A 26,371-nucleotide genomic window follows, 5' to 3' on the forward strand; every position below is an offset into this window, starting at 1 on the left:
TGATCTGGAGTTCGTTCAGGGCTCCAGAGGGGGGAAACCGTTGCCGTCGTCATCATCAACCTTCCTCCATCACCAACTTCATGATGCTCACCGTCGTGCGTGAGTAATTCCATCGTAGGCTTGCTGGACGGTGATGGGTTGGATGAGATTTATCATGTAATCGAGTTAGTTTTGTTAGGGTTTGATCCCTAGTATCCACTATGTTCTGAGATTGATGTTGCTATGACTTTGCTATGCTTAATGCTTGTCACTAGGGCTCGAGTGCCATGATTTCAGATATGAACCTATTATGTTTTCATCAATATATGAGAGTTCTTGATCCTATCTTGAAGTCTATAGTCACCTATTTTGTGTTATGATCCGTTAACCCCGAAGTGACAATAATCAGGATACTTATCGGTAATGACCGTAGTTTGAGGAGTTCATGTATTTATTATGTGTTAATGCTTTGGTCCGGTACTCTATTAAAAGGAGGCCTTAATATCCTTTAGTTTCCAATAGGACCGCGATGTCACGGGAGGGTAGGACAAAAGATGTCATGCAAGTTCTTTTCCATAAGCACGTATGACTTTATTCAGAATACATGCCTACATTACATTGATGAACTGGAGCTAGTTCTGTGTAACCTTAGGTTATGACTGTTACATGATTGATCGCATCCGGCATAATTCTCCATCACCGATCCAATGCCTACAAGCTTTTTCTATATTGTTCTTCGCTTATTTACTTTTCCGTTGCTACTGTTACAATCACTACAAAACCCAAAAATATTACTTTTGCTATCGTTACCTTTTGCCACCATTACCACTATTATCATATTACTTTGCTACTAAATACCTTGCCGCAGATATGAAGTTTCCAGGTGTGATTGAATTGACAACTCAGCTGCTAATACTTGAGAATATTCTTTGTCTCCCCTTGTGTCGAATCAATAAATTTGGGTTAAATACTCTACACTCGAAACGGTTGCGATCCCCTATCTCTACTCCTAATGGAGCAGTTGGTAGTCTCCGCCGGTCAATTTTTGTCCCACCACTTTCGTCCGGTTTTTTTCTAGGTTAACCTTAGTAGATTTTTTTTCGTTCCGTCCACCAACTCCCCTCCGTTGGTTTTACGGTCGCGACAGATCCGGTGGACTCCCTCTGTCTATATCCCTCACTAGCCCCTACCTCGTCTCCCGTCTCCAGGGGCAGCCGTCTGCATCTCGTTCCCCTCTCCCTCCGACATGGCCGCCCCCATCCACCGCCCACCCCCGCCGCCGCTGCCCTCACCCTCTCCCTGCCCAGGCCCCACATCAAGCAGCGGCCATGGCGTTCCCGGCCGCCGTGGTGCGTGATTCCCACCTCTACCTCTGCCTCGCCGTGGATGGGAAGATCGGAATCCTCCATGGACGGACGCACTGATGGGGGTCTCGTCTGACGACGGAGGCGGACCACCAGGAGGAGTTGCCGTGAGACGACACCGACGGTCGGCTCCTTCTCCACAACAACACAACACCGACCGTGGGGACTCCCGTTCTTCCACCCTGATGGCCTCTCCTCCGGCGCCCCTGTTCTTCTTCCACTCCAGCACGATGGTAAGCCACCGGTTCCCTCCTCTACTCCACTCTACTTGCAATATCTTTCAAGTTTCTATATCACCTAAAAAGGGCCGGTCTGAACCAGAGAAACACGTTTCAGTTCTGTAGGCTTTCAGTTTTTATAGCTTCTCAACAAGTGCTAAATTAGCCCTGCTCTTGTATATACCAGCTATTCCTACAAGGGTTCTTGACTTCTTGTATGTGCGAAATTTTGTGAAAAAAACTGTTCTTGACACATCAATGTGTTTGCAGCTATTTACTTGATGAGACAAGGATGCGAAAGTGTTTGCAACTTGTCATGACATCAAAGCCTCTGTTGTACATGTGTCAAGGATGAGATTCACATGATAATTTGTTTTGTTTGGGCCTTATGCTGTACTGTATACAACTGAATTACTTTTTGTGTTTTATGATTTAGTCAGTAGCCAATCAATGTCAGTGATAATATGTATCTTGTGATTCTTTCTTCGTGTGCCGGTCATGGTTCCCAGATGCGGTTTAGATTTGTGATTCCCTGACGAGGTTCCCTCACACACGCAGGTGCACGACAGAGCCGGCTGCGTGTGGTGCGTGCGGGGGGATTCTTCTTCCACTCTGGCAATCTGGTAAGCCACTGGTTCCCTACCTGCTCTACTCTGCTCCACTGTTCTTGTACAAGTTTCAGTTTTTCAATGATTTTTTATAACCTAAAAAAGTCAGCTCTGAACAAATGCGACGTGAGACTCACACTCAAATTTTCTGTGTTTTATTTATGATTTAGAGAGCAGCCAAGCAAGGTTATTGAGATATGTATCTTGCGATTCTTTGTGTGCCGGTTACATCTGCGGGTACGGCTGCACGAGTTCATGTCTGTCATTCACACATGCAAATTGTGATGCCTGCTGCTTGCGACAGTTTCGCCCCTGTTCTTCTTCTACTCCGGCAAGATGGTAAGCCACCGGTTCCCTCCTCTGCCTTGCTCTGCTCTACTATACTTGCAATGCCTTTTCTTGTTTCTATCACCTAAAAAAGGCATCAGAGAAACATGTTTCAGTTTTATAGGCCCTCAAGTGCTAAATTAGCTCTGATCTTGTCCATATCAGTGATTCCTACAAGATTCTTGTATGTGCCATATTTTGTAAAAAACTCTTCTTCACGGATCAGATTGTTTGCAGCTATTTACTTGACGATAGAATGATGAGATTCGCATCAAAGTGTTTGCAACTTTTGATGTGTCAAGGGTTCTTGACACATCAAGGCCTCTGCTGTACATATGTCAAGGATGAGATTCACATGATGATTTGTTTTTCCTTATGCTGTATATAACTGTTTTTTTGCGTGTGTTATGATTTAGTCAGTAGCCAATTAATGTTAGTGATATATGTATCTTGTGATTCTTCGTGTGGCGATCATGGTTCGTTGATGCGGTTTCGATTTGTGATTCCCTGGCGAGGTTTCCTCACACACGCAGGTCCACGACAGAGCCGGCTACATGTTGTGTGTGTGCGCGGGGGGGGGGGGGGGGGTCTCCTTCCACTCCGGTAATCTGGTAAGCCACCGGTTCCCTCCCTGGTCTACTCTGCTCCACTATTCTAATGGGTTGATTTTAGTGCTGACAAATAACTTATATTCCTGTATGCCTTCTATTTTCTCCTTAAAACTTATATTCCTGGTAGATCCACTGATAGTCAAAAAGGAGGATTATGATAATTGAGCAGACTGTTTCTTCTCAATTATTTGCTAATTTTGTTTTTGTTTTGACAAATAACTTTCTTACATTTACTGTGGTAAATATTCACATTGGTATATTGCAAAATGTCATGGTAAAGGAAAAAGTCCCTCCCTGATGAATCATTTCAGAGTTATCTAATTACTTATACAATGGACTTCTTTTCAGGATTCAAACTTGGTTCTGAAAAGCACACCACAGAGGTCACCGTGAAGAAGTCTGGAAGCCTGCTTATAAATTCTGGGATACAAGGATACTCCCTGCTAAAGACAACTCAGGTGTTTCTTTCACTAACTTGTCTTGGTCCTTTTGCCACCATTCCCAAAGAAACGGACCTTGTAGTTCCTGCTAAATTCTGGACTCTGCATATTTCTCCAACTCTGCTTGAGCTCTAATATGATAGGGATTTATAGGAGATTATTAAGTACGAAGGCATCTGTAGCCTTACCAGAAGTTTTTCCATGGTTGATGGGATATGAGACGGTCCTTGTAGAAGACCATTGAAATAGGAATGGGCATGCTACAGCTATGTCAATATGTCATGTATTCATTCTTTTTGGGATCGAATGCAACATGTCAGCAGGCAGGAACTTTGTTAGATGTAGTGTCACATAAGCAAAATAATTTAATTAGTTTTAGCTGAAGCGAAACTGTTTTACTTTATTATTATGGAAATAGGCTTCAGGTGCAAGTAATAAATACTGAATTCTCATCACTATCTATCTCAGTCTGGATTTGAAGGATTCATGAGGGATCGCTACACTCTTCTTCCTGAAACAAGAGAAAGAATTGTAGCTACAGAAGTAACTGCTTGGTGGAGGTTTGGGCACTCTTCCCCATCTGCCTGAAATGTTCTCTTTTTGCACAATGCTGATGGTCATTCAACCCTTTTATTTATTGTCCATAGTAATTCTTCAATTCAAGGCGACAAATCAAGTGTCAGTATTACTATGATATTTTTAAGTTGGACTGTCGCTTGTTTGTCCAGTGGAGTAGCACTTCTATTGCTGTTGGTCTTGGACAAGCATAGTTCTTTTACACATACTGTTGCCAGTATCTTTTGGGTTTTCAAGCTAATATGAGCCATGTTACAAGTTATGTAGAGGAGCTCATGACAAATTATTAGCTTTTAAATTGCATGTCTACTCCAATACATGTCAAAGTACTACCTTTTATATGCGCACAGTGTATATTCCGCAGGCTGCACACATCTTAGAAACTTTTCGGTGCTTGCTTACTACTCGCTCTGTCCCAAAATAAGTGTCTCAACTTTGTACTAACTTTAATATAAAGTTATATTAGAGTTGAGACACTTATTTTGAGACGGAGGGAATACAACTTTGTCTAAAAGCTTCCTTCCCTGTACTTTTGGCATAGCTTAGATTTTTGTCGTCACCTCTCTTGGGCATTAGGGGATGTCCTACAGCTCAAAGCATTTCTGATCTGATCCTAATCCGCTGTGTTTTGGGCTTATGGATTTCTTAAAATTCGTTTACTTAAGAATACAGTTTCCGGTGTTTACTGAATATAACGTGCTTTCTTTTGCATACTTTTGGTAGTTTTTCCGAACGATTGATCACATAGATGGTTCTGGATGGCCAGATATATCCACTTAATACACTGTGCTAATAGTTTTGCCTTATAGCACACTATCTATGCTAATAGTTTCGCCTTATAGTGCACTACCTGTGCTTAAATAGTTTTGTAGACATTTGAAGCCTCTTGGCTGAAAAAGTTCAATCTACTAGGTGCATGATGAAGGATATGAAAGTTGTAGCAAAAGGACTTGCTGATGCTTCCAATGATTTAAGCTAATACTATAAAGCATTGCATCTAATACATATTCTTTATAAATAAATAAGATTTGGTATTTGGTTTAAGTCCAAAGTTTGCTTGAAAGAAGTTTTGGAAGCTGATTTTTTTTCTGTCATGTCTACTAGGAACAAAAAGGAAATGCCTACATGTCAAATCCTCATATGCAACACGGATGTCTTGTATTTATGGGATTGTTCTCATGTGATAGTTTTTCCTATGTAATATGAACTTATATAAAGGCACAAGATTGCTCTTCATTTTTTGCAGACCCAATAGAGGTGCATAGAGAAGAGACTTGATTAGTCTACACTATGTCTTGTTGATTGCAAATACCACTTTGACTCATCTCATCCCCTCGATTCATGCTCATTTTCTTTATTTTGGTTGTTGATCCATATATTGGATGCCCTCAGACGTAGCACAATGTCAATGCTGACATATGAGTTTTTTCTCTTAGCAGATGAGAGGCTGGAATGTTCCATCCAAATAGTTTAATCAGAAACTGCACTGGCAAAGGTGAGTGAGCACTCATCCATCATTATATGCCTGCTGATATGAGTTGCTCAAATGATTAAAATTGTGTTTGCGCTCCAGGTCTAGAGGATGTAGAGGAGCTCCAGTTTGATCCTAAGGATGGCATTGCTTTTTTTCTTCTTATGCTCCAGTTTGCAGCAGCATCTCCGACACCCTCTCGACGAATTGCAGGTAGATTGTAGCTGAGGATGCGGCGATGACCACCGAGGTATGCCCTTCTCTCCTTGACCTTCATGCTGGCTTCAACAAGGCCGAAAGATCTTCAGTCTTTTACAAGGTCAACCCCGCCTTCCTTGCAATCAATCTGCTGGCGACAGTAGAAATTAACAGTCCTTTGTATGTGTTTCTACATGGTGGATATACGTGCAGGACCGGAGTGCATGCTCGGTGGCAGAAGCATCAGGGTGCTCCACGCTCAACATCTTCTCAGCATAGCTGCTCGATCAGTAGTTTTGATTGATCTATTTGATAATTTAAGCCATCCAGTTGATGTTCTTGGTTCGCTCATGCTCTTTTCTTATGTTGTTGTTTAATCACTATTGGCTTGGATATTCTCTATAGCATCTCAACAATTCACTGCAACTGGCCAGGTTATTCTGTATATTTGATACTGTACGAGAGTAGCAGTCGGACTCAAAAAATCACAACATTCTGCAGGTACAGCAACCACTTGACGCCGATCCTTGATCTCATGTTATATGAGTAGGTTATAAATTTTTAGTAACTAAATTCACATTAGTTTTTGAAGCACAAATTGATGTCTGTAAGTTATTTAGGATAACATTTTGCTCCATTTGGTAGATATATAACAAGACAATATAGAGGGATGTAGAGAGCTATTTTTTTGTTAAAATAAACAGTGGAAACGGTTGGCTTTAATCAGATATGTTTGCTGAAATCCATTTGGATATTTTTTTCTCTTTTCTTAGCTTGGTCGCACATGGATCAGCTTAGTGTGTCTACCTTTTTCACTAAAGTGTGGATATTTATGTATAGAGTAAAACGTGTCCATGCTATTTATTTTCCATAGTCATTGTTGCCTATACCATATTTAAATTGTTGTCTTTATTGTCCTTATCTGATGATAGCCCATTGGGAAATGAAAGAAAGTGGGTTAAATACTTTGTTTCTTTATTTTAGGTCCAAATTTACATTGATCGTTTAGTGGTTCATCGAAATTCTTCTGCCTATGACTTTGAAATTGGCCAGTAAAAGCCAACATCCACCCTCTTCACAAGCCGCAGTCAGGGATTCGTTCATTTTAGTGTGAGTAAGGATGGGAACATTGATCTATATATGGTAATATTTCATGCTGATTTCATTTCTCATTTCGTTGATCATCCGTGTTACTCCTTTGACAAATGATATTTATAGTACTTCTGGATGACAAAGACTTTGAGTTCTGTGTGAAGCTCCAAAAGGAATACCTATAAGACTCCTTCATCAACTTAGTAAGATTGCATATGCCCTTTGCGTTGCACAGGTCCAACGCCTCGCTCCTCTACTCATAGTGAAAAAAAACTTAGGTACTCTGAAATTTATCTTTTCTTCCCCTCATGCTTTGTTAGGTTAGATCAATAGTTTTATCTTATTGGACCTGTGCATTTTGAGAGTCCTAAATGGGAACATTAAATTTACTTGGACCCTATCTTATTCTCATATCTGTAACTAGCTTTGCTTGTCATTTAGAAGGGACGACCTAAGGAGTAGAGAGATTCGAGACAATCAAAATCCTGCATATGTATGTTTACATGCGTTTGATAATCCTATGCCAGGGCCACATATATAGGGACGTATATAGGGACATATTCAGCTGAGGTTCACGTATATACAAACCTGAAACTGTATGCTTTTACACCAGGTTCACGTATATAGGGACATATTCAGCTGAGGTTCACGTATATACAAACCTGAAACTGTATGCTTCAAACCGGATGTGGCAGTAATCCACTCATCATGCAAAACAAAACAAAAATCTGTTACCTAGCATGTATTTGTTTGTACAGATGATGCCATGTACTACATTTTGTTTGCATAATCCATCACCTAGCATGTATTTGTTATAACCGAGCACCGCAACGAATCTGTTATTTACCTTAGGAGGGTAAGAAAAAACACAATCAATGATATTATACATAATTCTAGACATTGTTTTAGAGTATGTTCTGAAGTATATTTTTCTTCCAGTAAATGTTGGAAATGTCTATGTACTTTTTTCTCCCAATATGTTATGGTCATCTTCCTGCTATGCATATGAATTTCATGGCCAACTTAGCAGCTGGTGGTTGGTGATCCTTTCTACTTCCTCGCCGGCTCGATAAATCTCCCGGTTTCCTTCTCCTACCACTCTTCCTCCCTTGTGCTCTGTAACTCGGCCATTGATGTGGCTGTTAGTAATAAGATGGTAATATTTGTTTTATAGAAATACTTGTTTTTTTGCGGGTGTTTAGAAATACTTGTTAGTTGCACAGGTGTACCCTGCAAGGAATAATTTTACAATGGAAATGCATATCTGTTGAATTGATGACTAAACAAGTTTGCGGGCACATCTCTGAAAATACAAGCAAATACAGACATAGATTTAAGGGTTCTCATTCATTTAAATCTCAATGTTGAGAGAAGCCGATCTCTGGATATGAGTATTTTCTTCCCTGTTTGCGTGATTGTTTAATTGAATGGATAACTGTGTCTCCTGAATATTGTCCCATATAATTGTTTTAAATCTACCGAATTAGTTCTCTAAATCAGTTGATATTTTGCAAAGCTTCAAGCTTTAGTTTTTGCACTTCATGACATCAATTGTTTGTGCAGATTCAAGATTTATTTCTGTACTGGATAGCAGTGATTAGTGGATTACTGTCACACGCTGCTGTTGTCATCCATGTCTCCTCAGGTGCCTTAGGTTTGTGATGCGAAAGTTGTTCTACATATGTAAATTGTTCTGTTCTTCTTTCGCCAATACATTAATAAGCCCGCGATACACTTTGCTTCTTTTTTATCTAATGTCTATTTGTAGACTAAGTGTTTATTTATGATAGTGGATTTCTGGCGTACATGTGAATATCTCATGTATATACAATCAGTACACTCACCTGAACGAGAATGGTGGCAAGCAGAGCGGGGTTGCGTCTTGTCCTTCTAGCGTCGAAGGTCCGGTGCACCCATGGGTGTGCCTTTGCTGGTTTCTGACTGTCACAAAGAAGTCAGAGCTGTGGGCGGCGAGGCCACTGCGGCAACGATGACTATGAGAACAATTTTCAGCAAGCGGTGCTCCCCGAATGTTGCGTTGATCTACGTCATTGCGTGGCTTGCAACCTTCTCCTATGAAGCCCGTATGCAAAATCGAAACTGTCATGTCCTCGATGTTGTGCTCGACTATTCATTGTTGCTTTGTGGCTCCGTGCATCCTCTCCACAGTTATATCGTTTTTTGTGATGTAATCTTATTAGTGGTTGGGTCATCCATGCGAGCCCCTTCTGAAGTTTGTAGTCTAGGTTAGATACATCCGTATGTAGACAAATTGAAGACAAATAATATGGAAAGGAGGGAGTATATTATTTGACTCAAGCACTCACAACCAACGCACTACACTCATGCACGTGAAATACAATTGTATTTTGATCAATATCCCTGTGTAAGTTTGTTGTTTGGAGGCAATCACGTATGAATTGAAGAGAGGTGAATACTTGATCTTCATGAGATCTTTTTATCTAAAAAAATGATATATTCGATTTTTTCTTCCCATTGCATTGGGTGTTTTAGAGTTTTCTACTGACACCAGGTTCATGGCATTGTAAAAGAAATATTGATTTAAGATAAACCAAACTTTTTCTATTTACAATCAACTTATTATTGAAGGTTGCATCGATGATGTTATTATTGCTAAAATTAAGATGTGCATTACAAGTCTAAGCCATTGTAAGCTTTGTGTACCTTGTACTATTTAATCATGGATGGTATATATTTGGTGGCGAGCGATACGGCTGGTTAAAAACACGAAGATTGCCGAGAAGGAAAGTGGAATAGAGTTTCTATTTGTCACTGTATGATGGAGAACAGATGCCACCATGCTTATAACATTTATTGTTATTATTCTATGGCAATGCACAAGCATTCGACATGTGCCCATAGCAATGCACGGGCATTCTACTAGTACTTGTGGGTTATCAGTGGGTTGTGCCCACCTCGGATGCCCCCGGACCACCTCTTTGCTCTATAAATAAACCCAAAAATCTCAGAACCCTAGGGAAGTCAACGAAATATTCATCCAGCCATTGCAGAGTCCAGAACCACCAGATCCAATCTAGACACCATCTCGGATGGGGTTCACCGCCTTCATTAGTGCCTCTTCGATGATGCGTGAGTAGTTCTTTGTAGACCTTTGGGTCCGTTGTCACATCCCTAGTTCTGGTATGACCTAGGCTAGCCTTCATGTTTGCATCATGTTTAAATTCCATTTAAATTTGAAATGGGGATTTGGAAAACCCTCAGAAATCATTCTGGAAATGACCCAGATAAAAAAAATTGCTCCAAAAAGGTCCAAGAAAATGTTCATGTTACTCTCTAAAAATATTGGTCAGAGGTAAAAATCAAACCAATATTTTTAGGAGCTCATAAGTATTTATTTTGGGCATTTGGAATTAATCCAGTAATTATTTGCATTGGATAAATATTATATATATATATAATATTGTCCAATAATTTTGATTTTTGGTGAGAGGCTTTGGAATAATCCCTTAGGCCCCTGCAAAAATTGTCAGAAGAAAATAAAAATGATTTATTATTTTATTAAATCAGAAACAAATGTCAGAAATTAGAAAAGAAAATAAAAATGGAGAAAAGCTCACCTGGCCTTACCTGCCTGGCAGCCTAGCTGGCGGCCCAGCTCCTCTAGCCGACCCAGTCGACTGGCGATGCCAGTTGTCCTCCACCTCCCGCCAGGAGGACGCGCGCGCGTGGCCGCCGCGCGCGAGCACACGCCGGCCACCTCCTGCTTCCCCGCTCGCCGTTGGAGGCACCCGACGACGCCACGCACGCCCCTGAACACCGCTCACTCTCCCCAGCCCTCTCCTCTCCTCTCCCTCGCTTTCTCGCTCACGGCCGAGCGCTGCCGTCGCCACCGGCCACCGTTGCCGCAGCCATCGCCTCCCCCTCGCCCTCTCTCCGTGTCTGCGAGCTCTGCCACCTCGCCCTGAAGCTCTCCGTCGAGCCACGCGCCTCGGGAGGCTCTGGAGCGCCTCCATCGCCGCCGTCTTCATCTCCGGCCGCCGTGGATCCCCATCGCCGCCCCGCCGTCTCCAGTGCATCCCCGAGCTCGTCGTCAAGCCCACCGAGACCGCTGTGAGCTGCTGCTCCTCCTCCCCCTCTCCGTTTGCTCGCTTGCATGCCGTAGCCGTTGCCTCGCCGATGACCGTGACCGTCGCCGCCTGAGCTCGTCGCCGACGCAGCTCCGGTGACCAAATGGTCGCCCCGACAAGTCCAAACCTTTCCCCGCACCACGCAGAGGCCGTAGGTGCTACGCCCGCATCGCCACGCCCACTGCAGCTTCGAACCCGAGCTCGACCGAACTCCGGCCGCCGCGGACTTGCTCGCCGTCGTTGGCTCCGGCCACCATAGGCCCGGCCTCCACCACCACTAGATGCGCGCCTGCAAGAGCTCTCCAACGAGCCCAAGAACAGCCTCGCCCGTGCCCTGTGGGCGTTTTCTGAGCCGCGCCGCCGTCTCGGGCCTCGCCGGCGGGTTTGACCCGCTGACCGGGGTTGACCCTCCCCCCTTGTGTCACTGACGCGTGGGCCACCCCTGACAACTTTAGTTAGTATTAGATTAACACTAATTAACCTAGGTTAGTTACCTAGTTAGTCACTGACCAGTGGGCCCGGCGCCCACTAATCCTAATTAGACTAAATAAACCCTCCTGTTAACTAACTGAGTCACTGACGTGTGGACCCCACACGTCAGGTTTGACTTGGTCAGTGCCTTTGACCTGCTGATGCAATGCTGCTGTCATGCTGACGCAATATATCATTTTCTGGTATTAAAATAAATTAGGAAATTCCAGAAAATGATATAAACTTCAAAAATTCATATAAATTCAACCGTAGCTCAGATTGAAATAATTTATATATGAAAAATGATTAGAAAAATCCAATCTATCCATCTGTACCATTTTCATGAATGACAAACCAACTTATACCTACTGCATAAGTGAAACACTAAAATGGCTTATATAAAGAGCTTATTTTAGAGATGCATTTGAATCTTTGGTTCAAATGGATTTCATCCAAATAAAAGCCAGTTGCATTAGCTCAATTAGCATCACATATTCATGCCATGATCATGCATCATATTGTTGCATATGCTTGTCTTTGATTATCGACACCGTTCCTTCTTGATAGGTCCTGCTCCGGAGACTGATCCAGAGTACATGTCAGAGGAGCAGTGCCCCCCTGTTGATCTACTAGGCAAGCAAACCCCCTTGTTCATTCCGATACAATCCTACTCTCTTGCTCCTGCTCTCTTTTATTGCATTAGGACAACAATGATTCAACTGCTACTTTATGCTGCGGTAGTTGAACCCATTCCTCTTCATGACCTGTCATTGCCACTGTAAATAGTTAAAACCCACTAGCATGTGTAGGAGTTGATTGAGCCATGTTGTGTTCTTGCCATGCCATGCCTGCTATTGCTTAGAGTTGTGTCAGGTCTGATTCATCGGGAATGAATTGGAGTGGTACGATATGTTCTGGTGATGAGAGTTAAGCGTGTGAACACGATTTGGTAAAGGTAGCGGTGAGAGGCCATGTAGGAGTACATGGTGGGTTGTCTCACTGGAACCGTCCTTAAGCACTGAGTTTCGTGTATGTTGTCCAATGACGAGCTACTACCACACATTGGAATGCTTAAGTGCCCCACTCGACTTATTAGCCAACTTGATCTCTGTCCAGGAGTCGCAAATAGTTTCTGGTGTTTGTAGGTAGTGTTAGTAGTCTACCAAGTGGCACCCGGCCAGGTGGGCTTGGGACAGACTAGGCACAGTGGCACGGTGTACCAAGGTAGATCATCCGCGATGGTGGGCTTGGAACCCTGCTCACATTCGTTTGGGGCCGTGAGCGACACCCCGGCCGGATCTCCTTGCGGATGGAACCCGAATAGGCGATAAACCTGGACTAGAGTCTTGTGTGGTTAGTCAGGTCATGGCCGACACCCTCGCCAGGCTTCCGCTTGAAGGTTGCCGAGGTACATGACGTGTACATGGTGATAAGTGGTGAGAGCGTGTGTGAAGAAGTACACACCCCTGCAGGGTTATCATGATCTATTCGAATAGCCATGTCCTCGGTTATGGACTTCTTGGATGCTTACGTGGGTACATAGACAACTTAAAGTGGATACTCTAAAATGCTCAAGACAAGTGTGAGTGCTATGGATGGCCTTCTCGTAAGAAGACGAGGATGAATCCATAGTGGTGTATTGATGTGGTGATTAGTGGACTCGTGTGCGCTGCCTCACCTCAAAGAAGTTTCTCGTTGTCGTAGAACAGGATAGCCACTGAGTCAAAGCTGGCTTGCTGCAACTAAACCCCACATTACCTTCTTGATACAAATGCATGTATGATAGGATCTGATGTAAGTCTTGCTGAGTACCTTTGTACTCACGTTTGCTTTATTTATGTTTTGCAGGTGAGACATCTGTCTCACCTAGTAGTACCGCTTGGACTTCGACGAGTAGCTTGCACCTCAGCTACGATCTTGTACCCTTGGGAGGGACTTGTAGATAGTCAGGCTTCTTAGCCTTTTCCTTTGTAGTTGTCTGTACTCAGACATGTAATGCTTCCGTTGCTTGTATGCTCTGAATGATGGGTCATGTGACCCCTGTTTGTATTAATGCTATGTGGCTCTTCTGAGCCTTTATCTATATGAGTTTGCGTTATGTTGTGATGCCATGTTGTACAGCACATACTTGCATGTTATGCGTACGTGTGACGTGTATTGCTATGTGTGAGATCCGACAATCTAGTTGTTTATCCTTGGCAGCCTCTTCTTATGGGGAAATGTAGTCTAGTGCTTCCTTGAGCCATAGTAGTCCGCTACAAGCCCGGTTCACCGGAGTCCTGCTAGCCCAGCACTACTGCTCAGGACACTTGACTGGCCGGCATGTGCTTCACTTCGTTCCTGTGTCTGTCCCTTCGGGGAAATGTCACGCGGTGACATCCGGAGTCCTGCTAGCCATGCTACAGCCCGGATTCACACGCTGTTGACCGACATGCTCGATGTGAATCATGTATGCCTGTCCCCATGGGTTAGTGCCGCTTTGGGTTCACGACTAGCCATGTCGGCCTGGGTTCTCTGTCATATGGATGCTAGCGACACAATCATATACGTGAGCCAAAAGGCGCAAACGGTCCCGGGCCAGGGTAAGGCGACACCCGTGGAATACCGTGCGTGAAGGCCGCAAAGTGATATGAGGTGTTACCGGCTAGATCGATGTGACTTGGAATCGGGGTCCCGACAGTTTGTATCAGAGCCTGACTGCCTGTAGGATTCCAAGCCAACCTGGTCGAAGTTGAGTCTAGAAATTATTTAGTTATATAAGGGAATTGATTGTGGAAGGGAACGTAAGGCTCTTTTACTCCTTATACCTCATGCCCTTCTGATCTGAGTCATCCTATCTTTCCTAAGGGGTTAAGAAACTAGGCTTCCTCTTTTGTCTATCAGGATCACGTGTTACTACTCCGTAGTCTCTTAGGATTGGTTGATCTGAGTCATATCCCAGTTCGAGTATCTCCGGTGTAGCCTGTTTAGTAATATTTTGAACCTTGAGTGATGATGTTGAGTTTGGTGCTACCCCGTCTTTGCAGAATGTTTCATTTTGAGCATTCTACCGCTGTTATGCTGCCGGAATTGTCCTAGGAGTTTGAGAGATACTAAATTCTTGTGCTACCTTCTGCATCCTATAGTTGATGCTGAATCCATCCTTGTTTTCCTTGGTTTAGTCTTCAGGATGTTGCCGGTTAACCGAAGTTCTATTGCTCGTTAGCCGGAACCACGGAGATGGTAGGGATGAGGATCCTACCCGATCAGTCTTCGTTGGCAGAGTTCATCTTAGAGATGGAGAGGAACAAGCGTGAGTCTAACCGCTTGCTAGCACGTATTGAGGAGAACACCCCCCCATCAGCACAAAGAGTTTGTGTCCATCATGACTTCATTGGTCCTGAAACCACCTACCTTCCATTATTCCATTGAACCACTTGATGCAGATGACTGGCTCCGTAGTATCACACACAAGCTGCGTTCTGCGAACATAGCTGAAGGTGACAAGGTCACCTATGCTACATATCACCTGGTAGGTCCTGCTAGTCTTTGGTGGCAGAACTATGAGGCTATGCTTCCAGCTGGCTAGATAACCACCTGGAGAGATTTCACTGAGGCCTTTCGCGAGCATCACATTCCTCAGGCTCTCATTGACCGCAAGAGAGAAGAGTTCTGTAGTTTCACCCAGAGTAAGATGGCTTTTGATGCTTACAATAGGGAATTTGAGAACCTTGCCCGCTATGCTACAGAAGAGGTGTCCACAGACGCCAAGAAGCAGGCTAGGTTCCGGAAGGGTCTCAACCCCAAGTTGCGTCGTGATCTCCACCTGCATCACAGTGATACATTCCACGCTCTTGTGAACAAGGCCATTAATGCAGAGACAACTCAACTCACTTACGAGGAGTCTCGTAAGCACACCCGTGATTTGGGTTCTTCTTCCGGTTCTACTTCTCAGAAGCGCCGGATTTGGATCCCAAACTCCGCTCTTCCACCCGGTTATACACCAAGGCCTTCTTGTGTGGCACCTCACCCAGTTCAACCGTATGCTACACCCATGCCTATTGGTAGACCACTTGTTAATGCGGGTCCATGTCATACCTCCAAGATTTGTTACAAGTGCGGAGAGCCAGGCCACATTGCCCGTATTTGCACTCAGACCCATGTTGCTCCACCCCAGCCCGAGAAGTATGTTGGTCGTGGTAGTAAGCCTTCACACCATATGATCAGTGCCAAGTCAGCTTCCACTAAACATGGACATGTGCATCACGTCTCAGCTAGAGACGCTCATGATGATCCGGATGTCGTTCTTGGTACACTCATTGTCAATTGTCATCCAACATCGGTTCTGTTCGACACTGGAGCATCTCACTCCTTCATTTCTGAGAGCTATGCTAACTTGCACAACATTTCATTTTGTGATATGCCCTCTCCACTAGTCATTCAAACTCCTGGATCCAAATGGCAAACTTCTAGTGTAAGCCATGGTAATGAAATCCTTGTTGACAGACTTGTATTCCTTGCATCACTTATAGCCCTCAAGTCTACAGATATTAACATCATCTTGGGTATGGACTGGATGAAAGCTCATTATGCCAAGATTGATTGTTACACAAGGTCTGTTCAGCTTACACACCCATCTGGCAAGATAGTCACTGTCTCCACTAGAGTTGCAAAGCGCCAACTCTATTCTCTTAATGCCAACCCTCTTCCTGACCTTGAAGATATCCCGGTAGTCCGTGACTTCCCAGATGTCTTTCCTGAGGAACTGCCAGGTATTCCACCTGACAGAGATGTAGAGTTTGTCATAGATCTTATCCCAGTAACCACCCCAATTTCTAGGAGACCCTACAAGATGGCACCCTTAGAGCTAGCCGAGCTTAAGAAACAACTTGATGAGTCCTTGCAAAAGGGTTTCATCCATCCTAGTTCTTCTCCCTGGGCTTGCCCCGTCCTCCTTGTCAAGAAGAAGGATGGTACGGACCGGATGGTTGTAGATTATCGCCCCGTTAATTTGGTCACGATAAAGAACAAGTATCCGCTTCCCAGGATCAACGATCTATATGATCAGCTCGCTGGATCCTCAGTCTTCTCCAAGATGGATTTGAGGTTAGGCTACCACCAAATCAAGATCAGAAATGGGGACATGCCTAAAATGGCTTTTGTCACTCGTTATGGCCAGTATGAGTACACCGTCATGTCCTTTGGTCTAACCAATGCTCCAGCTACATTCTCCCGCTTGATGAACTCGATCTTCATGGAGTACTTAGATAAGTTCATCGTGGTCTACCTTGATGATATTCTTATTTACTCGAAGAACGAGGAAGAGCACGCCGAACATATTAGACTTGTGTTAGAGAAACTCAGAGAGCACCGTCTTTATGCCAAATTTTCCAAGTGCAAATTTTGGTTCCCTGAAGTGACCTACCTGGGCCACGTGATATCTGGTAAGGGCATTGCTGTCAATCCCGAGAGAGTTCAGGCCGTTCTTGATTGGACTCCGCCTGAAACGGTTAAGCAAGTTAGGAGTTTCCTTGGTCTAGCCAGTTATTGTCGCCGCTTTGTTGAAAACTTCTCCAAAGTGGCCAAACCTCTCACGGAACTTCTCAAGAAAGATAAAAAGTTTGAGTGGTACCCACAGTGTGAGTACAGTTTTCAGGAACTGAAAAGATGCCTGACTTCTGCTCCCATACTCGTGCCACCGGATTTCACTAAAGACTTTGTTATCTACTGCGACGCCTCACGACAGGGACTAGGTTGCATTCTTATGCAAGATCACCATGTGATTGCCTATGCATCTCGATAGTTGCATCCACATGAGGAGAATTATCCTACACATGATCTAGAGCTTGCAGCCATAGTCTATGCACTTAAGACATGGCGACATTACCTTCTCGGTAAACGTTGCAAGATTTACACCGACCACCAGAAGTATATCTTGACCCAACCAGATTTGAACCTTAGGCAAAGACGTTGGTTGGAGTTGATCTCAGATTACGACTTAGGGATTACCTACACCCCAGGCAAGGGTAATGTCATGGCTGATGCGCTAAGTCGTAAGTCCTATTGCAACAATCTCATGTTGCAGCAGGGCTAGCCACTTCTCCATGAGGAATTATGTAAGCTTAACCTTCACATTGCTCCTCGCGGATTCCTTTCTACCTTGGTGGTGAAACCTACCCTTGAGGATCAGATCATTACTAATCAGAAGTTTGATAGGGGTGTTATCCGCATCAAGAGAAACATTAAGAAGGGAGTTGGTGGATGTTTCTCTATGGATGATCGCGGTGTTGTTTTCTTTGAGAATCGCTTGGTGGTTCCCAAGAATCAACATCTGCGACAATTGATTCTTAAGGAGGCTCATGAATCTCCTCTCACAATTCATCCCAGTAGCACTAAGATGTATCAGGACCTACGCCAGAGGTTCTGGTGGACTAGGATGAAGAGAGAAATTGCTCAGTTCATTTCTAACTGTGACGTTTGTCGTCGCGTTAAGGCAGAGCATCAAAGGCCTGCTGGCACCCTTCAGCCTTTAGCTATTCCTGAATGAAAATGGGATAAAGTTGGTATGGACTTCATCACCGGCTTTCCCAAGACCAAGAAAGGGAATAATGCTATCTTCGTAGTCATTGATCGTCTTTCCAAAGTGGCTCACTTCCTACCTGTTCGAGAGAGTATCACTGCTAGTCAGCTCGCTGACTTATATATTTCTCGAATAGTTTCACTTCATGGTGTCCCACTAGAGATCAATTCAGACCGTGGTAGTCTTTTCACTTCTCATTTCTGGGAGAGTTTCCAAACCGCCATGGGCACCCATCTTTCCTTCAGTACCGCTTTCCACCCTCAATCAAGTGGTCAGGTGGAAAGGGTCAACCAAATTCTCGAAGACATGCTTAGAGCTTGTGTTATCTCATTCGGTATGGATTGGGAGAAGTGTCTTCCCTTCGCCGAGTTTGCTTATAACAATAGCTACCAATCCAGCCTCAAGAAAGCTCCTTTTGAGGTTCTGTATGGACGAAGATGTCGAACACCTTTGAACTGGTCAGAAACCGGTGAAAGACAATTCTTTGGACCGGATATGATCCAGGAGGCAGAAGAGAAAGTTCGCATAATTCGTGAGAATTTGAAAACAGCCCAATCTCATCAAAAGAGCCAGTATGACCGTTGTCATAAGGAAGTGGCTTATGAAGTTGGCGACAAGGCTTATCTTCGGGTTACTCCCTTGAAGGGTACCCATCGTTTCGGTATCAAGGGCAAGTTGGCTCCTCATTACATTGGTCCTTTTCGCATTCTCTCTAAATGAGGAGAGGTTGCCTACCAGTTGGAACTACCCCCACATCTTTCTCGAGTACATGATGTCTTCCATGTCTCCCAACTCAGGCGTTGCTTCTCGGATCCCATCCGCGGAGTGGACCACGAAACGCTTGATCTCCAAGATAACCTCACTTATCGAGAGTACCCCGTCCGCATTCTGGATCAAGCAGAGCGTGTCACTCGACATCATAACATCAAGTTTCTCAAGGTTCAGTGGTCTCATCATTCCGAGAGAGAAGCTACTTGGGAGCGTGAAGATCATCTTCGATTGATGTACCCCACCTTCTTCCCGTCGACCACTGAATCTCGGGACGAGATTCTTTCAAGTGGGGGCGAGTTGTCACATCCCTAGTTCTGGTATGACCTAGGCTAGCCTTCATGTTTGCATCATGTTTAAATTCCATTTAAATTTGAAATGGGGATTTGGGAAACCCTCAGAAATCATTCTGGAAATGACCCAGATAAAAAAATTGCTCCAAAAAGGTCCAAGAAAATGTTCATGTTACTCTCTGAAAATATTGGTCAGAGGTAAAAATCAAACCAATATTTTTAGGAGCTCATAAATATTTATTTTGGGCATTTGGAATTAATCCAGTAATTATTTGCATTGGATAAATATTTATATATATATATATAATATTGTCCAATAATTCTGATTTTTGGTGAGAGGCTTTGGAATAATCCCTTAGGCCCCTGCAAAAATTGTTAGAAGAAAATAAAATCATTTTGTATTTTATTAAATCAGAAACAAATGTCAGAAATTAGAAAAGAAAACAAAAATGGAGAAAAGCTCACCTGGCCTTACCTGCCTGGCAGCCCAGCTGGCGGCCCAGCTCCTCTAGCCGGCCCAGCCGACTGGCGATGCCAGTCGTCCTCCACCTCCCGCCAGGAGGACGCGCGTGCGTGGCCGCCGCACGCGAGCACACGTCGACCACCTCCTGCTTCCCCGCTCGCCATTAGAGGTACCCGATGACGCCACACCCCCCCTGAACACCGCTCACTCTCCCCAGCCCTCTCCTCTCCTCTCCCTCGCTTTCTCGCTCACGGCCGAGCGCTGCCGTCGCCACCGGCCACCGTTGCCGCAGCCATCGCCTCCCCCTCGCCCTCTCTCCGTGTTTGCGAGCTCCGCCACCTCGCCCTGAAGCTCTCCGCCGAGCCACGCGCCACGGGAGGCCCTGGAGCGCCTCCATCGCCACCGTCTTTATCTCCGGCCGCCGTGGATCCCCATCGCCGCCCCGCCGTCTCCAGTGCATCCCCGAGCTCGCCGCCAAGCCCACCGAGACCGCTGTGAGCTGCTGCTCCTCCTCCCCCTCTCCGTTTGCTCGCTTGCATGCCGTAGGCACTGCCTCGCCGATGACCATGACCATCGCCGCTTGAGCTCGTCGCCGACGCAGCTCCGGTGACCAAATGGTCGCCCCGACAAGTCCAAACCTTTCCCCGCACCACGCAGAGGCCGTAGGTGCTACGCCCGCATCGCCACGCCCACTGCAGCTTCGAACCCGAGCTCGACCGAACTCCGGCCGCCGCGGACTTGCTCGCCGTCGTTGGCTCCGGCCACCATAGGCCCGGCCTCCACCACCACTAGATGCGCGCCTGCAAGAGCTCTCCAACGAGCCCAAGAACAACATCGCCCATGCCCTGTGGGCGTTTTCCGAGCCGTGCCGCCGTCTCAGGCCTCGCTGGCGTCGAGTCGCCGGCGGGTTTGACCCTCCCCCCTTGTGTCACTGACGCGTGGGCCACCCCCTGACAACTTTAGTTAGTATTAGATTAACACTAATTAACCTAGGTTAGTTACCTAGTTAGTCACTGACCAGTGGGCCCGGCGCCCACTAATCCTAATTAGACTAAATAAACCCTCCTGTTAACTAACTGAGTCACTGATGTGTGGACCCCACACGTCAGGTTTGACTTGGCCAGCGCCTTTGACCTGCTGATGCAATGCTGCTGTCATGCTGACGCAATATATCATTTTCTGGTATTAAAATAAATTAGGAAATTCCAGAAAATGATATAAACTTCAAAAATTCATATAAATTCAACCGTAGCTCAGATTGAAATAATTTATATATGAAAAATGATTAGAAAAATCCAATCTATCCATATGTACCATTTTCATGAATGACAAACCAACTTATACCATATTCATGCCATGATCATGCATCATATTGTTGCATATGCTTGTCTTTGATTATCGACACCGTTCCTTCTCGATAGGTCCTGCTCCGGAGACTGATCCAGAGTACCTGTCAGAGGAGCAGTGCCCCCTGTTGATCTACCAGGCAAGCAAACCCCCTTGTTCATTCCGATACAATCCTACTCTCTCCCTCCTGCTCTCTTTTATTGCATTAGGACAACACCGATTCAACTGCTACTTTATGCTGCAGTAGTTGAACCCATTCCTCTGCATGACCTGTCATTGCCACAGTAAATAGTTAAAACCCACTAGCATGTGTAGGAGTTGATTGAGCCATGTTGTGTTCTTGCCATGCCATGCCTGCTATTGCTTAGAGTTGTGTCAGGTCTGATTCATCGGGAATGAATTGGAGTGGTACGATATGTTCTGGTGCTGAGAGTTAAGCGTGTGAACACGATTTGGTAAAGGTAGCGGTGAGAGGCCATGTAGGAGTACATGATGGGTTGTCTCACTGGAACCGTCCTTAAGCACAGAGTTCCATGTATGTTGTCCAATGACTAGCTACTACCACACATTGGAATGCTTAAGTGCCCCTCTCGACTTATTAGCCAACTTGATCTCTGTCCAAGAGTCGCAAATAGTTTCTGGTGTTTGTAGGTAGTGTTAGTAGTCTACCAAGTGGCACCCGGCCAGGTGGGCTTGGGACGGACTAGGCACAAGTGGCACGGTGTACCAAGCATAGATCCATCCGGCGAGGTGGGATTGGGAACCCTGCACATATCGTTTGGGGCCGTGAGCGACACTCCGGCCGGATCTCCTTGCGGATGGAACCCGAATAGGCGATAAACCTGGATTAGAGTCTTGTGTGGTTAGTCAGGTCGTGGCCGACACCCTCGCCAGGCTTCCGCTTGAAGGTTGCCGAGGTACATGACGTGTACATGGTGATAAGTGGTGAGAGCGTGTGTGAAGAAGTACACCCCTGCAGGGTTATCATGATCTATTCGAATATCCGTGTCCTCGGTTATGGACTTCTTGGATGCTTACATGGTACATAGACAACTTAAAGTGGATACTCTAAAATGCTCAAGACAAGTGTGAGTGCTATGGATGGCATTCTCGTAAGAAGACGAGGATGAATCCATAGTGGTGTATTGATGTGGTGATTAGTGGACTCGTGTGCGCTGCCTCACCTCAAAGAAGTTTCTCGTTGTCGTAGAACAGGATAGCCACTGAGTCAAAGCTGGCTTGCTGCAACTAAACCCCACATTACCTTCTTGATACAAATGCATGTATGATAGGATCTGATGTAAGTCTTGCTGAGTACCTTTGTACTCACGTTTGCTTTATTAATGTTTGTAGGTGAGACATCTGTCTCACTAGTAGTACCGCTTGGACTTCGACGAGTAGCTTGCACCTCAGCTACGATCTTGTACCCTTGGGAGGGTCTTGTAGATAGTCAGGCTTCTGAGCCTTTTTCCTTATGTAGTTGTCTGTACTCAGACATGTAATGCTTCCGTTGCTTGTATGCTCTGAATGATGGGTCATGTGACCCCTGTTTGTATTAATGTTATGTGGCTCTTCTGAGCCTATCTATATGAGTTTGCGTTATGTTGTGATGCCATGTTGTACAACACATACTTGCATGTTATGCGTACGTGTGACGTGTATTGCTATGTGTGGGATCCGACAATCTAGTTGTTTATCCTTGGCAGCCTCTCTTATGGGGAAATGTAGTCTAGTGCTTCCTCGAGCCATAGTAGTCCGCTACAGCCCGGTTCACCGGAGTCCTGCTAGCCCAGCACTACTGCTCAGGAAACTTGACTGGTCGGCATGTGCTTCACTTTGTTCCTGTGTCTGTCCCTTCGGGGAAATGTCAGCGGTGACATCCCGAGTCCTGTTAGCCCAGTGCTACAGCCCGGATTCACACGCTGCTGACCGACATGCTCGATGTGAATCATGTATGCCTGTCCCCCTGGGTTAGTGCCCTTTGGCTTCACGACTAGCCATGTCGGCCCGGGTTCTTTGTCATATGGATGCTAGCAACACAATCATATACGTGAGCCAAAAGGCACAAACGGTCCCGGGCTAGGGTAAGGCGACACCCGTGGGAATACCGTGCGTGAGGCCGCAAAGTGATATGAGGTGTTACCGGCTAGATCGATGTGACTTGGAATCGGGGTCCCGACATCTGTAGTTAGTCGCTAGATCTCTTCATCTCTCTCTCTTGATTCTCAATACAATGGTCTCTTGGAGACCCATATGATGTATCTCTTTTGCGATGTGTTTGTTGGGATCGATGAACTTTGAGTTGATGATCAGATCTATCTTTTTATATCCATGAAAATTATTTGAGTTTCTTTGATCTCTCATATGCATGATTGCTTATAGCCTCGTATTTCTTCTACGATATTTGGGTTTTGTTTGGCCAACTTGATCTATTTATCTTGCAATGGGAAGAGGTGCTTTGTAGTGGGTTCGATCTTACGGTGCTTGATCCCAGTGATAGAAAGGGAAATGACACGTATGTATCGTTGCTACTAAGGATAAAACAATGGGGTCTATCTCTACATAGATAGATCTTGTCTACATCATGTCATCATTCTTATTGCATTACTCTGTTTCTCCATGAACTTAATACACTAGATGCATGCTGGATTGTGGTCAATGTGTGGAGTAATAGTAGTAGACGCAGGCAGGAGTCGGTCTACTAATCTTGGACGTGATGCCTATATAATGACCATTGCCTGGATATCGTCATAATTATTTGAGGTTCTATCAATTGCCCAACGGTAATTTGTTTACCCACCATTTGCTATTTTTCTCGAGAGAAGCCACTAGTGGAACCTACAGCCCCCGGGTCTTTCTTCTCATATATTTGCCTTTGCGATCTACTTTTCTCTTGCATTTATTTTCAGATCTATTGATGCAAAAACCCAAAAATACCTTGCTGCAATTTTTCTTTAGTTATTTTATTTGGCGTTCGATCTATCAATCTACTACAAATTTATCTCACGTCTGTTTGCCTATCTTGAGGCGCCGTACGTCGAAAGGGATTGACAACCCCTTTAACACGTTGGGTTGCGATGATTGTTATCTATGTGCAGGGGTTGTTTACGTTGTGTTGCTTGGTTCTCCTACTAGTTCCATAACCTTGGATTCATATTTGAGGGAAATACCTACCGCCGCTGTGCTGCATCATCCCTTCCTCTTTGGGGAAATACCGACGTAGCTTCGAGCCACATCAGACACATAGCTCCCGTTCTCGCCCGTGGTCACCTGTGTTGCCTCCGCATCTGGCTGCGTGATGACACACAAGTATAGGGGATGGCAACAGTATTCAAGGGTAGTATTTCACCCCAATTTATGGATTAGACACAATAAGAGCCAAAGAATATTTATAAGCCTTGGCAGTTGAGTTGTACCATGGTTTCTCCTGAAGCTACGTCGGTATTTCCCCAAAGAGGAAGGGGTGATGCAGCACATCGGCGGTAGGTATTTCCCTTAGATATGAAACCAAGGTTATCGAACCAATAGGAGAACCAAGCAACACAACGTAAACAGCACCTGCACACAAATAACAACTACTCGCAACCCGACGTGTAAAGGGGGTTGTCAATCCCTTTCGGGTAACGGCGCTAGAAATTGGAAAACGGACGGGAGAAAGTTGTAAATAATGATAGATCGAACGCCAAATAAAATAAATAAGAATAAATTGCAGCAAGGTATTTTTGTATTTTTGGTGTAATAGATCTGAAAATAAAAGGCAAATAAAATAGATCGCGAAGGAAAATAATATGAGAAAAAGACCCGAGGGCCATAGGTTTCACTAGTGGCTTCTCTCGAGAAAAATAACAAACGGTGGGTAAACAAATTATTGTTGGGCAATTGATAGAACTTAAAATAATCAAGACGATATACAGGCAATGATCATTATATAGGAATCACATCCAAGATTAGTAGACCGACTCCTGCATGCATCTACTAATATTACTCCACACATCGACCGCTAGCCAGCATGCATCTAGTGTATTAAGTTCATGGAGAAACGGAGTAATGCAATAAGAACAATGCCATGATGCAGAGAAGATCTATCTATGTAGAGATAGACCCCATCATTTTATCCTTAGTAGCAACGATATATACATGTCAGTTCCCTTTTTGTCACTGGGATCAAGCACCGTAAGATCGAACCCACTACAAAGGACCTCTTCGCATTGCAAGATAAATAGATCAAGTTGGCCAAACAAAACCCAAATATTGGAGAAGAAATACGAGGCTATAAGCAATCATTGATATAAGAGATCAAAGAAACTCAAATAACTTTCATGGATATAAAAAGATAGATCTGATCATAAAATCAAAGTTCATCCGATCCCAACAAACACATCGCAAAAAGAGTTACATCATATGGATCTCCAAGAGACCATTGTATTGAGAATCAAACGAGACAGAGGAAGCCATCTAGCTGCTAACTACGGACCCGAAGGTTGATGTCTACTACACAACCTTCTTCTTGTAGATGTTGTTGGGCCTCCAAGTGCAGAGGTTTGTAGGACAGTAGCAAATTTCCCTCAAGTGGATGACCTAAGGTTTATCAATCCGTGGGAGGCATAGGATGAAGATGGTCACTCTCAAGCAACCCTGCAACCAAATAACAAAGAGTCTCTTGTGTCCCCAGCATACCCAATACAATGGTAAATTGTATAGGTGCACTAGTTCGGCGAAGAGATGGTGATACAAGTGCAATATGGATTGTAGATATAGGTTTTTGTAATATGAAAATATAAAAACAGCAAGGTAACTAATGATAAAAGTGAGCGTAAACGGTATTGCAATGCATTAAAACCAGGCCTAGGGTTCATACTTTCACTAGTGAAAGTTCTCTCAACAATTATAACATGATTGGATCATATAACTATCCCTCAACATGCAACAAAGAGTCACTCCAAAGTCACTAATATCAGAGAACAAACGAAGAGATTATGGTAGGGTACGAAACCACCTCAAAGTTATCCTTTCTGATCGATCTATTCAAGAGTCCATAGTAAAATAACACGAAGCTATTCTTTTCGTTCAATCTATCATAGAGTTCGTACTAGAATAACACCTTAAGACACAAATCAACCAAAACCCTAATGTCACCTAGATAGTCCAATGTCACCTCAAGTATCCGTGGGTATGATTATACGATATGCATCACACAATCTTAGATTCATCTATTCAAACCAACACAAAGTACTTCAAAGAGTGCCCCAAAGTTTCTACCGGAGAGTCAAGACGAAAATGTGTGCCAACCCCTATGCATAGGTTCATGGGCGGAACTCGCAGGTTGATCACCAAAACATACATCAAGTGGATCAATAGAATACCCCATTGTCACCACGGGTATCCCACACAAGACATACATCAAGTGTTCTCAAATCCTTAAAGACTCAGTCTGATAAGATAACTTCAAAGGGAAAACTCAATTCATCACAAGAGAG

The 26,371-nt window shown here is 44.5% G+C and overlaps 2 long non-coding RNA genes across 7 annotated transcripts; both read left to right on the plus strand.

Moving 5' to 3' along the window:
* The first annotated feature begins 1,147 nt into the window (after nt 1–1,147).
* LOC123062148 (uncharacterized) lies at nt 1,148–7,424 on the plus strand. 6 transcript variants are annotated; one of them, XR_006429552.1, is made up of 10 exons: nt 1,148–1,576; nt 2,120–2,184; nt 2,340–3,107; nt 3,456–3,565; nt 4,016–4,107; nt 5,563–5,618; nt 5,697–5,844; nt 6,006–6,293; nt 6,777–6,935; nt 7,011–7,424. It is a non-coding gene; the product is annotated as an uncharacterized lncRNA (long non-coding RNA). The 6 variants fall into 6 exon arrangements; XR_006429553.1 differs by having other exon boundaries at nt 6,777–6,902; XR_006429549.1 differs by having other exon boundaries at nt 6,006–6,134; nt 6,227–6,293; nt 6,777–7,424.
* A 9-nt stretch (nt 7,425–7,433) lies between these two features.
* Nucleotides 7,434–9,198, plus strand: LOC123062149 (uncharacterized). The gene is made up of 2 exons (XR_006429554.1): nt 7,434–7,965; nt 8,448–9,198. It is a non-coding gene; the product is annotated as an uncharacterized lncRNA (long non-coding RNA).
* Nucleotides 9,199–26,371: the final 17,173 nt, after the last annotated feature.

Source organism: Triticum aestivum, chromosome 3A (assembly GCF_018294505.1).
Source record: "Triticum aestivum cultivar Chinese Spring chromosome 3A, IWGSC CS RefSeq v2.1, whole genome shotgun sequence".
Lineage (NCBI taxonomy): Eukaryota > Viridiplantae > Streptophyta > Magnoliopsida > Poales > Poaceae > Triticum > Triticum aestivum.